This window comes from Parus major, chromosome 6 (assembly GCF_001522545.3).
Source record: "Parus major isolate Abel chromosome 6, Parus_major1.1, whole genome shotgun sequence".
In the NCBI taxonomy this organism is placed as follows: Eukaryota; Metazoa; Chordata; class Aves; order Passeriformes; family Paridae; genus Parus; species Parus major.
Genome location: NC_031775.1, coordinates 14,080,040 through 14,093,502, shown reverse-complemented (window position 1 = coordinate 14,093,502; position 13,463 = coordinate 14,080,040). Strand labels below are relative to the sequence as shown.

General features: G+C 42.4%; 2 long non-coding RNA genes across 2 annotated transcripts; one reads left to right on the top strand and one right to left on the bottom strand.

Moving 5' to 3' along the window:
• Positions 1–42: 42 nt before the first annotated feature.
• LOC107207107 lies at positions 43–2,731 on the top strand. The gene is made up of 3 exons (XR_001522614.3): positions 43–283; positions 385–543; positions 1,130–2,731. It is a non-coding gene; the product is annotated as an uncharacterized LOC107207107 (long non-coding RNA).
• Positions 478–12,472, bottom strand: LOC117244676. The gene is made up of 3 exons (XR_004498185.1): positions 12,463–12,472; positions 9,890–9,893; positions 478–944 (listed from the first exon to the last, which is right to left on the bottom strand). It is a non-coding gene; the product is annotated as an uncharacterized LOC117244676 (long non-coding RNA).
• Between the last annotated feature and the right edge of the window lie 991 nt (positions 12,473–13,463).

Below are 13,463 nucleotides of genomic sequence, written 5' to 3'. Positions count from 1 at the left end.
CAATGCTGTGCCATGGGCCCGCTGCTGCCAGTGAATCAAACCTTAGGGCACTGCAGTTCTGTACCTACAGGTGGGAGGCAAAGTGTTTATTAGGGTCACCACTAAAAATACTGTGTACATATGCACACGAGTAACACATTGCTGTCCTATGGGTGCTTTTTCATAAATAGCTCATTTCATCATCGAGGCTGGACACATGTAGTCAGTGTTCTTGGAGTTCTTGGAGTAAGGACCTCTTCCACCGTCCTTCCAAAGCACACAGGATCAGCCACCCTGCTGGAAGGTACGTGCCAGCATTGGATTTTATTCAGAGCACTGCAATAGGATGTTGGATAGTGGGGGAAATATGCCATGAAGTCAACAAGCTATGTTTTTGTACTGCAGATCTGAACAAGGGATGTGCACAGCTCCTTACTGGAGTCATGGACTCTCCTGGGGTTCAGCATCATGCTGGACTTGAACCATGGCCTACAGCAAAATGAAGAGCAGGATCTCCTGTGATTACAGCCCAACTCCTGCTTCCATGGCAGAGCAGGACTCCATGTAAGCCCAGTGGTCATTTGCATGTTAAAAAGAGCTGGCGCAAGTTTCTGCTGCCTGAGAATCCCCAAAGCAGCAGGACACTTGTGATGAACTAATTCTCCCTGAGATGCAAGAGCAGCCCAGGCTTGCACCTCCTTGGAGGGACAATGACCTGCCTTCTCCAAAGCAACCTTCTGCTTTGAATTCCCGACCTGAGGGAGGTATAGTTTTAACCTGAGATTCCAGCAGGAAGGTTTTGCAAAGATGACTCTCCTGAAGTCCTAGTCTGGGCTTTTGGTGCTCAAGTATTTCTCCTAACTAATCCCAAACTGAATTTTGGTTTTGCCAACCAACAGGGCACTTCTAAGTGCCAAGTTCTGGCCTGGAATTACAGAGTTCCAATAGCTGCCCACACTCTGCACCTGTAAGAGTCCTCACGCACAAAGGTCTGCTGTATCATGACACCTATGGACTGAGACACAGGAGAGAACTGGTGCACACTGAAAAAGGTGTTTGGGATTACAAACAGTGGAAAAGCTAGTTTTGAGGCACCCACTGCCACTAATGTCAGCAAAACTGTCTGTATGTGTGTTTGTCTCTCCCACAGATTTCTAAAGAGGGGAGGAATGTATTTCTGGAATACTTGTGCTAAAAATACACCTATCTCTGCTGTCTATGAAGAGAGGCAGGTATAGCCCTGCTTTCTGTAAGCCCTGAACTTGTGAACTGCTGAGAGGCTGAATCACAACTAGGAAGATCCCTGTGGAAATGGTAACTGCTAATGCAGGAAGGTTGGCTGATTGCTTGGAAAATCCAAAACAGGCCTCTCACGTGAAAGCAACTGGGGTTAACATTATTCATCAGGATAAATGTAGTTCACAGACTCCAGCTTTGAAAGGGCTCAAATCTTGGGATAGGCATAAAACTTGTTCAAAAACTGTGACAATAAATATTTGCTAATTCAGTGTTCAGATGAGACTCTGGGATCAGATGGCCTGCCATTAAAATAAAAGCACTTCTGGGGAAAATTACTGAGTAACACACAGGAAACACAACCCAGTGGCACTTAGATGTTGTTATCCTGCTCCCAGGAAATTTAAAAAGCAAAAATTCCTGCTGCTTTCTTTCAGTGAGTGTCGAGAAATAACAGATCACACTGGACCTTTTTAGACAGAAATTTGGATTGAAATTTTAAACTTGTATGAAAACAGTATGCAATTTGCACGAGTACGTCAATGGAAAATGCCTGTATGTTTGCATGCATAATGAACTCCATCTTTCACACACACACTTGAAACTTCATATGCTTGGCAATGCTGAGAATTCTGACAAGAGAGCCTTACGCAAGAGCAGTTGCTTTCAGCCTTTTCTGATTTGTATCCTATCCCAACACTCTCTCCAGGGAAATAAATGGAATTCTGCCCTACTGACAGAAACAGTTTTTTTTTTCCTTTGTTACCTTAGCTGCAAATCCCAGAGAAGCAATATGCAGACCCCGAGGGGTCAATGCACCAATCACATGCAAAAAGTCCCTGGTACATGGAAACCAAAAAGTGGAACTGATTATAAACAGACATGAAACCATCACCCTGGACTAGGAAAACTCAAGCACCAAACTGTTTTGGTTGCAGAAATTAAATGTTTTATAATTCTCAAGGCATTAACAAGCAAGGGGTCTATTTAGGAACCCATGAGAGCAATAGGACTATATTGAATTTTCAGTTGTTTGCTTACAGCACTTTTTGTTCAGCAGAGCAACACAGGTTCAGTTCTTACCTGGCAGCCACAGATTGAATGATTTGTTGACTATTATCACAGGGAGTGGAATAATGTGATCTTTGGGCACTGGACAAGGTGTGTAGGTAAGTGAAGAACATTAGCTGGACAGAGCAGCCTCTGGGTCATACAAAAGCAGTGAAGCAGGGAATTGTTCAGGTATTTTCTGTCCCAAAGGGGAACAAGATCAAGGGTGCATTTTCTTGCCAGCACCTCCTTCTATATGCTGCACACAGTATCAGGGGAAATGGGTCATATTTCTCTCTGTCTGTGTGCAGCCCCTTACACATCCTGGTCTGAACCAGATTCTGTCCTGACAAACCCAGCTGAGAAGAGGTATGTGAGCACATAAAGGTCCCCAGTACCTGAGAACCGTTAGCAGTCCTATGGTCTCTTTCCTTGGGGACATTTCTCCACCCCTCTGGAAGAGCTGCTTATCCACCCTTGTCATGGGGTAGCTTTACCTTTAAAGCAAAGCTGAGGAAAGAGGGGAAGTTAGAAGTGCTGATGGCTGATGGGAGTTTTTCCTCCTGACCAATTATCAGTCATTTCCAAGAATTGACAGCAGTTTAGGCCATTGAAAAGTGAGATCAACTTGTGAACCCTACCTTAAAGTGTAAAACCAGAACTCTCTGAGTTCTCTTTGTTTCCTGGCGGTGAAAGGTAGCAGAGCTCCGGCCTCTCGCTCTCTGCCCGGCCATGCGGCCGGGCGGGGGCCAGGCCGGGCCTGCTGCATCTCCCGGCTGGGAGATGGGGCCTGCGGGGGGTTTGCCCCGAGCCCTGTCTGGGCCGGGCCGGTTCCTGGCTTGGCTGCAGGTTTTGCCGTGATGGAATTCACCAGAAACTGCCGAGTGAAGAAGGAGAGGGGCTCTGAGCCTGCAACAAGCAGAGACGGTCTCCACACTCTTCAGAGCAGCCATGAGGAACTCTCCATCACAGACGGCTTCAGTTCCTGCACCAGCCGAGGCCACAGAACTACCTACAACAGCCTGGGCAAGATTTTAACTCTTTCATTACCCAGATGAGACTTGCGGATTAACTTTTTTATCCAGGGAGAGAAAAGGAGAATGATCAACATGAAAAGAGACTTTATAAACTACCAGTGACAAGAAAGAAAAGAAACTTCAAGAAAGGTAGAGAATTAAGAAGATGCTTTAATTTAGCTGAAATGTCTTTCTGTTAAACTATGGAGATAGACAATAAAGTCCTGGAAAAAGCTCCTTTAATTCATGATAAGTATGCAGGGAGGAATAAAGTATTCAAAGTGTAAACTTGAGCAATTATGGTATAGTGAAGTGCTGAGAGATTTGAAGCCTTGAAAGGCAATGAGAAAACTGTTGTCTAGTGAAGCTCACAGAAGCAGATGAAGAAGACTTTTTTTTACCTTTGAATACTCATCCTTAAAAAATACAATCCCTCGACTCATGACCCATACACATCTCAGAGTGATGTGAAAATGGGAGGGGTGGGCTCTGATAACAGCAGCTCTGGGCAGCTGATATCAGGGCAATGGAAAACTATAACAAAAATAGTTTTCGTGTAAGAAACTCCATAAATTAACAGGAAGAAACTTCTGTTTCTCTACAAAGACAAGTGAAAAGACTGTAGCAAGAATTGAGACTGTTTTAACCACCAAAGTTCCAAAGTTTTTGTCTCTGTTGTCATGTGAACGAGAGAATAGTAAATAGATAAGGGATGAAAAGGTTTTTCTAGAAGTTTATTCTGGTGTTCTTATTCTTGTTGTTTGTCAATAAACTTTCTTTATTCCTTTTAAGTTTTATGCCTGTTTTGCCCTTATTCTAATCCATATCTCACAGCAAGAAATAAGTAATTTTCTTAGTTATTGGTTTTAAACCACGACAACCCTTTATGCAGAATTTGTGCAATGAGACAGATGCAGGAGTCATCCACAGCCTCTCTCCAGGTCTAATCCTTGGGGTTCAAACCTTGCCAGAAGATGCAGTTCATTGGTCCCAGCTCTGGGAACTCCTAGATTTCTGACAAGGAATTTTTTAAGCCACTGCATTTTTTCCCTATTTGTCCTTATTGCAGCTTTGAATGAAACCTAGCAAAGTAAAAAGTCTCTGCAAAAGGAAGCTCTGGAAGAAATCTGAGAAGGACTCAACAAAAAAGAAATATTTCCTTAATTCCATCTTTCATAATTTTATAATATGGTGTTTAATATAAAAAAGTCACAATTATTTTCATCCTGCCATCAGAAAGTAATAAAAGATACTAATTCCTAAAAAAAATAAATTGTTATGTTTCTTCTCTGAAATCATATTTCTTACGAAACCAACAAACTTTGCTACATTTTGGCTTTGACTGCATTTATGATCACTGGCAGACATTGATTCCACAATCTTTTTGTCCATCTGTGAATAAGACCTTAAATACAAATTTAAAAGAATTTCTGATCTCCTGATCTCCTCTCCCTGCTGCTGTGCCATCAATAGCACCCAGACTCAGCTGACTCAGAAACAACTTGTCTGGATTCCAGCCTGGAGCACTCATCCTAAAACTCTGTGAAGTGCCCGACCATGGCACCAGTCTGGGGCTCAGCATCTCTCTTTTGGCTTTTGGGGACAGAATGTAGACTAGAAGGACTCTAAAAGCACAGCCTCAGGAACACTTTTGGCAAGGTGTCAGTGACAAGCTCATCCTGCCTATTTCCCCCAAATCAAACTGACATTTCAGTCGGGAGCAGTCATGTTTTACCAGTAACACATCCACCTCACATACAGTGATTGCACCTGAAGAACCCCAGAAAGATGCCTTTGCATAACTGCTTCACTATTAAACACTCTGCCAAGAGTGGAAGATAGATGTGGCAATAAAGAAACTAACTGCAGAGAGCATTAAACAGCAGAAGAAGGCTAAATTAATCTACGAGTAACAATTAAACCTGCAAAACACTCTTCTACCTGGGCCCATTTTCCAAGGGGTTTGCACTACCTTAAATAGCCAAAAAACATGCTAAGTACCTATCTGCCTTCTGGGAATCGATTTTCCTTGGAAATCTTTCCCTTCTCATCAGGATATGCCAGCAAAAGCTGACAGCACTTTGCAGGACAGGTTCAGCCTGTGCCAGGACATGCAATAAACCAGCCTTTCAACCAAAGTTTAAGAAATGAGCACACTTGTGACATATCAGATGTGGGAAAAAAATATCTGTAAATAGTCTGAGTGATCTAAAATTAGTTCTCATTAAAAACATTATGTAGAAGCCAGTGACATTTAGAGATATTAGGCCGAACGCATTAGGTAATTTATAAACATAGCTATAATCTATCTAATTTAAGAAAAGGTTGGAAGAATGTGGGGTTACTGGCCTAGAGTAAATATTTCCCATTTACAAACTGCAAAGCAAAAACCAGAGACCACAGGCTAATTAAAATAGCTGGACAAACAATGATGGGAACCATAAGGGGCTATTTTTAGGGGATCGTATGAGAGCCCAGGCAGCTAGAAGTCTAGTCAATCCAGAGGTGTCACATGGCTGCTCTCAGTACTTTGCACTCTCTCACCCCACCACAGACAAGGTGAACCAGACAGCATGATATTTGTTCCAGCCCCACATTCCTCCATCCAGATTTCATGCAGTATTTTGCATTTTACAAGACACGTTGGATGAATTCCTGTGGAAGTTTCCACAGAGTCACTGTCCCTGTCCTGTCCCAGGTTCCTTCACAGGTGAGAGATGGAGTTTGGGCAGTGTGAGAGGGGTTGACTCCCTCCAGAGGATGGGAAATGACAAGAGGAAGTTGTGGTATGTTGCATTATAAGAGGAAGTTGTGTTATGCTGCAGTTCGGCTGGTACTATAGAGGTACTGAGGTACAAATGTGTGTTTAGCTCTGGGTGAAGAGAGAAAGGATAAAACATTGTTATAATCCAATGAGTTGCCTGAATTACATGGGTTTTCATTTTCTGGTTTGTAGAATACACTTTCTGTGGGCCAAGAAGAAGAAAGAGTGAAGCACAGCAGAAGAAAATAAAATAATGCAATTTTATTCCTCAGAAGTCAATGAAGTATCAAAACATATCTGCATTATCTCAAAAACTCAGAAGTCCTGAAAAATGTGTTCAGAAGATACTGGGGTGCAAAATATCTCCCTGTATGATTTTACACTGGAGCACCAGTGGACAGTGAAGGGGAGGCCAGCTGGTTTAGGAGAAAGGTTTCAGCCCAGATATGAATCAGACTGAGACGAAATTTAAATTTGCACTTCCTCCTTCTCAAACCAACTTTCTTCCTAGTTCTCAGGAAAGAATTATTAGAAACCACAAAGTTTTTGAAGAATATTTATTTTTTGCGTGTCTTGGCAGAAAAACAGGTACCAGGAGTATGCAAGGCACAGCAAACACACTTGCTTAACCTGCTTCCAGTCCACCAGCAGATCAGAGCACACCCCTTAACTGCAAGAAGCAACACAGCTGTTTGCATTTCTCATTCCAGTAATCCAAGTAATTATAATACTGTCTCTCCAAAGTGATATGACTTTAAGTCACGCTTAAGAAAAGCAAGCAATCTAAAATCAGCATTCAGCAAACCAGAAAGCACTAGAGAGTGAATGAGAAGTTCATGTCCATCCTTTCAGAAAAAGCCAATGTGTAATTGTTCAAGGTTTTGCTGAATGTCAGGAATGGAAGATTAACAAGCAGTGAGATTATCAGTGTTAGTGGGAGGAATTCATGCAAACACAGCAAGGCCAAGAACAGCTAAAAACCTGGCCTGAAAGATAGCAAATGTGCTTCTCTGCAGAACAGCACTAAATAATGACTGAGAAGAAAGGAGCCAAATGAGGAACAGAAAAGCAACCACTGCAGAAAAGCGAGGAAATGGAACCAGGGAATTCAGAGACAGAACTCCTCCGTGCTGCTGTGCTGCAGGAATTGCTCCCAGCTCCTCCCTGTGCAGCACACCTGAGCCGCCTGGCACAGCCCAGAACCCACCTGAAAGGTCCATGGCAAAATCTGTCCAGGGAATTGGGTGAACTGGGCAGCTAGGGATGGATTTTCATACTTTCCCTGTAGTTGAACTTGGAAAATTGAGTCGGTGATATATGTGGGGTAGACAGGAAGATGCCATCAGAAAACACCCTAAGAATTCCCCCAGGCCTAAAAACCATCTCAAATCCCCTTAATAACGATTAATTAATTGAGTCCCAGATAATCAGAGACTACTCCTAGCAGTAAAGTGATTCCTGGGACTGAAAGTCACTGTACGAAATGTATTAAAGTGGCTGGTATCAATAAACTGACAAATGCAAGCAAAATAATTCTTTAATCTCATTCCATTAAGGAAAAGGCATGTGGTTTGAATTATGATCATATAAACCACTGCCTTCAGGCATTTTTTGAATGTTTCTAGTCTGCTAAACTCATTAGAAAATGCATGCTGTCAAATATTTGAATAAAAATATAATGGGAATAAAGAGATAAATACTGTTTTTCAAAAAAAGTCATCAACTGATTTGCTTTAAACTTTACAAAAGTGTTTTAGATCAAATAAAATAAACATAAAGCAATAATGAAATTATTACTGGTGAAAATTCTAATGCGGCAAAAAGGTACATGATTAATTATCTTCCTTCAGAGATTAGGGACTCTTCTCTTAGGAACAAAACTAAACATGCTCACAAAATCAAGGCTTTTACCTGACCCATAATGACACTCATACAGATATTCTCCTTGATTTCAGAAGTGTTTGCACTCAATACAGAGCACAGACTGAAGCGCTAAAGCACTGCAAGCTCAAACTGCATCTTCATTGCAGCCTTTTAGTTAGTGACAGAAAGTATTGCTCTTTCAAAACACAGCAGCAATTCCCACATCCAGTGTGCATCTGAAATCCATTAAGAAAATGACTGTGTATGGAGGCAGGCCTGAACAAAGAGGCAAGGTTTGATGTCTCCACTGGCAACACTTCTCAACCCATGTCATTTGGGATCACAAGTCCCTCTGATTTCAATATTCCAGTCCTGTGCAGCATCTCACACATTTCAAAGTGGCGCACGAAAGCTGGGTATTTTGGAAATCGACATTTACTGCAGAAGCAGCCTGGCATATGCAGCTGAGCCAGCTCTAATCAACAGAAACCAATCCACAGACATGAGTGGGAGCTGGAACATGCTCTGCTTGCTCCTTGCTTCAGACAGTTTGTGCTGTCCTCACAGGAGGGATGCTAATGAGACCTTGGACTAGTCTTTTTTCCAGCTTAGTTGAGCAGGATAAGCATGAAACATCTCCATTGAAAAAAATCATCTCTACCCTTTCTGAAAAGTTACAGATCTTAAGGAAAACAATTGAAGAAAAAAATACAAAACCTCCATACTAGTAATGCAAGATCAGAAAATACAAAGGAAGCAAGGAACGGATGCTGTGTATCAAAAAGCATAAAAATGAAACACTCTTAAAAAAGAGTATTTTTATGTTGTTCAGCATTAGATGCCTTGATGAATGGTTAATTCCAGTGTGCTGATTCACATTTTCCTTCACACTTTTCACAGCTTTACCATTTATTCGCGCATCAATGCAAAAAAATTAGTCATGAAATTTCATAGTTCCTTCAAAAATCATTTGCAGACTCACTGTTCCTATGAAATAATTCCAATATAATCACACAGTCCTTCTATTTTCATTTGAGCTACATTAGTTTGTGAAGTACATGAGATTTTAATAATAATCCTTCAGTATATCAGTGGTTTCCACTGTGGCTGCTACAAGAGTGAGCAAACACCTAACCTTGCAATTAGAGATGATATATAAATATAAATCCAGGCTTATATACACTGCTCCTGTTGCTTAAGACAAAAAATCCCAACCACTGTCAATTCAAATAAAATCACCCTTCAAAATACATAGGGATTCATATCAAATGAATCTTGCACTGGAATTTTTTCCAGATCTCACCTTTAAACACCCACAACATGCTGTGTAGACATATTTTTAGCTTCAGAGCAACTTAACTGTATGCTCAAATTTACACAGGGAACTTATGAAAAAGCCATCTTTCTCCTCTTGTGGCATTATGGACTATTTAATAGCTTATGCCGAGTCCTGCATGGAAAAACCTCTAAGGGAGGATTTTTACTAGCACATTCTGCCTTCTGCAAATTACTGTGCTATGATTGTAATACCTTTGTGCTTTTTTCTAACTGCTGGTAGTATTTTAAAAGTGCCTATTACTCTTGAGTTTAGGGCTGCATAAACAATAATAATTAATAACTTTTACAATTATCTTCTGCCAAAGGAAATCTCAGCTTCAGCTTCAACTGGATACATTCATATGTCTTAAGTTATTGTCTAGGGTTTCTATGCACTAACTGTTGGTATGTTCTATCCCAAAGGTGGCTCTTTGGGAAACTTTGAAGCTCTATAAATAGAAGATATTATTTATTATTATAGGGAGGGCACAGGAATTAAACAATTCACCCTCAGGGGACAGAGACACTTAAAAACACTTGTTTCAGTATTGGATGCACTAATAGTTCACAATGTGAGCTAGAGAAAAACTCCAGTGCCAAACATCCTGTAGAGCAAGAAGGCGAGAACCATCACACCCACTGCTCACCTTCTGCAAGTTTAAACTGATCTTGGCTCCTTTCCTCATCCCTGGAGGTTTGCAGACACCTCAGGGATGTCTGAAATGCCCTTCTTCCTTACAGGAAGAATCAGAGTCTCAGGACACTTGGCAGACAAGAGAGGAAGCCTTCCTGAGTGGCTTAGCCCAGGCACCAAGCACTGAGACAGCTGAAGAGAGGTGGCAGGACTTTGGCCCTAGAAAGGGGATAGAAACCCAGCAATGACTGAGGTCCCCTGAGCAAGGGAATACAAATGAAATACACACCAGAGGAGATTTAAAGGGAGTAGGGATAATGAGAAAATTGTAAAAATTTAAGAAAATAATAAAGAGTAGCAATACAAGCAAAATCATTGTTTTTCCTCTAAAATTTTCAGGTCTGGTTCTATATCTGTATATTCATTGTGAATTTTCCAGCAGGAAATATGAGCAGATTAAGATTGCATAGGGTCAAATCAAATGCACCAAAACAAATTAAGTATTCTCCTCTAAGTGACTCCTTCCAACCTCCCAAAGCAAACCATGCTGAGCTGTCATGTTGCTGGAGAAGCCCTGTCCTGCCCATGGTGCTGGGCATGCACCACACCCCGAGCAGCCTTTGCCCTGAGCTTTTGCCCTAAGACCTGAGTGTCATTCCTGACCTCTGCAATGCATCGGGATTTCAGAGCTAGGCTGGAAAGAGGGACAGAGGTGGTGGACACCGAAACTGCTGCCAAATTTGAGCAAGACAGGGTGCCAGCCCTCACCAGTAACAAGTCCATATATGCAGAGCAGGTTGTATTTCATTTCAGAGTCAGTCAGGAAACAGCATTTCACCCAGAAAGTGGAACTCAAGAGACACATACCCAGGTACTGCACAGAGGAAATCTCCTTCCCCCGCTGTGGCTGGGACAGTGTGAGATGGCCAGGCCACAGAGCCTGGAGAGAGCCAGGGGTGCTGAGTGCTGCTGGCAGCGATACCCCAGGGCTGACACCGAGCCCACCTCCCCTTCCCCAGGCTGCCAGCACTAAGGGTGCTGCATCATGACCTGACAGCTCCTCCTAACACAATCAGGTGCCTAAGGGGCCTTCTGGGCCTTCTGCTGACTGCAGTGACAAACAAACACTGCCTTTGCCTAAAAAGACAGGTGCTCTTTTCCAATTAAATGAGTCTTGAAGTGTGTCTCCTTCCCCTGTTTATTTGACAGCCCTGTGAAAAGTGCATGTGCTCAGCTCTTGGTGTGCTGATCACAAGAACTGGAGGACAGAGGAGAGGATGGCCATAGCTTGACCCCACTTCAGCAGCTCTCTGCCTGGAAGCAGTGAGGGGAGTGAGTAGTTATAGGTTCAACTCTTCTTCACTGAGTGAAAAATTCACCTTAACTTTACCTCATTTTTCTCCTGAAGAAGTCCAGCAAAGGATTAGGGTGATGCAACCTGCCTCTGCCCAGTCCCTGGCAAAGACAGCACCAACCAAGCACTCTTTTATCTGTGCCAAGAGTCAGGGAGCTCAGGAATCAAGTGAAGGCTCACACAACAAAACTGGAGCTCCTGGCCTTTCTGATGGAAGAAAATATTCTACATTTCTCTACACTTGTACTCTCTGGACCTTCTTAATCTACTCTTACAACTGCTTTGAGGTGACAGCAATCACTATAGACTATTCAGAATGGATTTATGTGGGGACACAATGCTATTCTTGGTCCCTTTCCCAGTCATCTGTGTGCCTTTCTAACCACTGAGCATGAAGCAGACATTTTGGAGGCATGAGTGTAGCTCACCAGCATGGAGATACACAGATCCAACACAGCAATACTGTGCTTGAGAAAAGCATTTTGGAAAACCCTGCTCCTTATGGCTCTCTGCCAAGACAGCCACTCCAGGCTGCCCCAGGAGTGTGTGATGCATCCACAGCAGAGCCAAGGTCTCAGTAATTCCTGATGCTGTGTGTAGAATACACCATTCAGCTTAGCTTCTCCTTAACTACTCCCATTCCTTGTGCCTGATATTCATCCTAGCAATTACCCCTAACAAAACCCTGGTTTTCCCCCAGTTTTTCCCTGTTATTGCCAAAACCCCATAGAGAGGGAGTCCTGAACCTGTACCCATTAATTACACTGTGCATTCAGTGTAAAGTGTACCACTGATGCAGGATGAGCCCTACAAGTGCCTAAACACAGGGATAACGAAACAAGTCTGATGAGAAAGGCACCTACAACCTAGTCTGGCACTGGTAAGTCAAGGCTTTATGCTACAATCACTACAAGGTGAAGTGTCAGCCTTTGATAATGCAGCTGAGAGGTACAAATGAAATTGATGGGGCATTTCTAGGACTACATCTTAGTCCTGGAAATATTTGTAAAACTATGAAGATATGGTTTAGATTGCACTGCACTGAAGTCATCCCACCAAATTCCATTCTGTTGGCTGCTGCTGGGTTTTGGGTTACCCAGCTAAGACAGATGACATACAAGTCATTTAAGGGCTGAGGTGCCTCCTTACCAAGTGGATTTTGCAGTGTGTGCTGTACAGGGAGGTGTGATGCAGAGACCTCAGCCTGGCACCTAGCACCCTCCCCAGGCATTGGAGGGTATCCAAGCACACCACTGCTTGCAGTGCTGTTCAGAGGGAGTCGTGCTGTGTCCCAGGGGTCACAGCAGCAGCTCAGGTGTGTGTTCACAGGTGTCTGCACTACAGAGACACAATACTGACAGTGGGAGTCCCACAGGCTTGACAGACCTAAGCCTACATACATATGGCAGGACACCTGGGAAAACCTTCTACTAGAAGATCTTGTGTATCTGTCATGTTGTTAATCATTTTATCCTAAGCATGATCTCTTTGCCTTTGCCTCTTGACTTCCACTGTGGAGTTAATTCACAATCTTAACAACAGTAGAAGGCAGGTTTTTGTGGTCAAATATATTGCCACATTAATAACTTCAGAATATTACATGAAGCACAAAAAGAAAAGAAGTGAATAAATTAACAGAAGAAGCCTGCATGGCTCACTAGAGAATTAAAGTGCCATTTTATTACACACACCTCAGAGTTAAAGTTTTAATTTTCTTTTAAAAGATTGCAATATATAATTTTCATTCTCCATATTCAAAAATACTTAGAGAGGATGATTTCTTCTTCTCTCGTAATCCACAGGACAAATAAAGCTATAGTCAAGTGATGCTGACCAAATCCCTGCAACTTCACAGTGATAACAGAATTGTTCTTATTTTTTGTATTCATTATAGCTCTAATAAGGAACTTTTCTCCAAGGATCCTGGTGTTCTTTAGATACAAATGAATGAGTTTTTCTCAATCCCCTGTGAACTGTTCTGCAGTCTTGTTTTAAAAATGGATTAAAAAGGAGGACACTGAAGCAGAGAGACGTTGCTGGCCTTATTTCCACAGGAACTGACTTTGAAACAGTTCCTAGTTAGTGGTTTGGCTGAGGTAAAAGCTCTAGCTCTAAGTTGCAGGCAGCTCCAAGAATTATTCCCAGTCCCCTGCTTGGGACAAGCCTCCTTGTCCAGATGTATGGCTGCATACATTCACACAGAACAAGCACAGTAAGCACTGCCACTTTTGTGGGTTTCACTTGCTCTGC